Genomic DNA, 1,856 nt, shown 5'->3' on the forward strand with positions numbered 1-1,856 from the left:
TTTTTTGATATGTAAAATATCTTCGATCATTAGATCGATTTTATGTTTCCGTTTTAGCGGATCTTTTCTTCGCAAGGCGATTTTGAAGTGTAAAAGTTTCAATCAAATCAGACTTGTTCATCACTCGCTATCTATTTTTGATTTGATTGATTCTGAATAAAGTTTGAAATCTGCTTTTCGCTCTGAGCTCTATTCTTATTCCGGTGATGCTCAGTTCAAATGCCTTTTTCACCGCTCACTCTAACCACTTTCTAAGAGAATTAGTCTTCGCTATTTGATATATCCACTTGTGGTGTTCTGTGAAGCGTCTCTGATCGGAAGTAGGCTCCAAATCGTTGTTGGAGAAGGTTCAGAAGAGTTGGCGTTCTTGTGACGGTCCAGCAAAGAGTCTTTCTACACCTCGATTTAAGCGTCCTCAGATATAAAATCCGGTGCATCAAGGCTTCTCTGTTTGAGTACTGTCGGTTAAGGTGAAAAGCAATCAGGGAGAATTCAAGTTTTAAGGTTAAAGCTTGAGGCAGATCAATCATGACAAAAGCTACGCCGGCGACAAGTACCGGCATCGGTGGTGGCGATAGAAACGACTCCTCAGTCTCCCATCTGTTACGGCGGCGCGTGCAGACACGTCTGCAGAACCTCGAGTGGAATGTGACCTGGAAGGACGCATGTTAGGAAGTCCTTGGAAGGGAGACGCGTGGCCTTTTACGTGTTACACGATTAGGTTTCGAGTCAATATATTAGGCTTGACAACTATATGGGCTTAATTTTAATAGAGTTTGTAATAGTATGGGATTTGGGCTTTTACCTTTCTTGTATCTCTCCCTCTTTGGATTTCTTTCAATGAAAGAAAGGTTGACAAAAAAAAAAAAAAAAGATTTTATCCCCAGTCTTATCAATTTGCAGTTGGCCCTTTATTTTATATAGTACTAATCATTGACATATTATAATTTTGTGCACTTGACAATGAAATTTTAACAGCCACGGTATCTGTCGGCTAGGAATGTCAAACAGGTTGATCCGTCTCGTCCCGTCCAGTACCGCAGCGGGTTCGTCTTCGAGCGGGTTATGGCGGGTCAGGCCCGCGCGGGCTGCGGTCCTCAAAATGGCTGACCAAACCCGTACCGCAAAACATGTAGGCCTTTGCGGATCGATCCGCGGGACATAGAATTACAAACGAACATATGGCTGATGAACGCTTCAAGACATGATTCAGGACGCTTTATCAGTTTCATGAAACGCATCAGTAAGTGAGTTTAGTCGAGGATTGAACTGGATATGGCAAAACCCTTGTTAGTTGAAGATTTTAGTTGGATCAAAACACTAGTTTATTTACTTTTGTTAGACTCCAAACATTTTTAAAATAAACAATACTTTAGTTGTTGAATCCAAATATTATAAATCATAAGTTCATAACAAACTATGGGGTACACCCCGCGCTTCGCACGGAATATTGTTTTATTATTGTTAAGAGCATGATTTTTTTTTGGATAATGTAATTATGTTATCGTTTTTATTTGTTAAGATCATTATTTGATGTTTTTAGTTTGTTATGTAGTAGGTAATAAGTTAATATATTTTTTTTTTAAAATAATGTGTTGTTGTGTGTATAGTACTTGTTAGTAGTCAAATGAGTCTCTAACGTAAACTAATATTGAATTTCAATAACTTTGCATCTACGCATTTGTTGTTTCTAAGATTAACGGTTTCATCGTCAAAATTGTATTATATTTTTTTCATATTTTTGAAAATTATAATTTTTAAGATGTTTTTTGCCCTTTCCCCATATTTTAAACTTGAGTTCTCACCGTCTATGTATTTCGTTACAAATCTGGTGTGCGGTGCTTCTCACCATCACC

This window comes from Brassica oleracea, chromosome C7 (assembly GCF_000695525.1).
Source record: "Brassica oleracea var. oleracea cultivar TO1000 chromosome C7, BOL, whole genome shotgun sequence".
In the NCBI taxonomy this organism is placed as follows: domain Eukaryota; kingdom Viridiplantae; phylum Streptophyta; class Magnoliopsida; order Brassicales; family Brassicaceae; genus Brassica; species Brassica oleracea.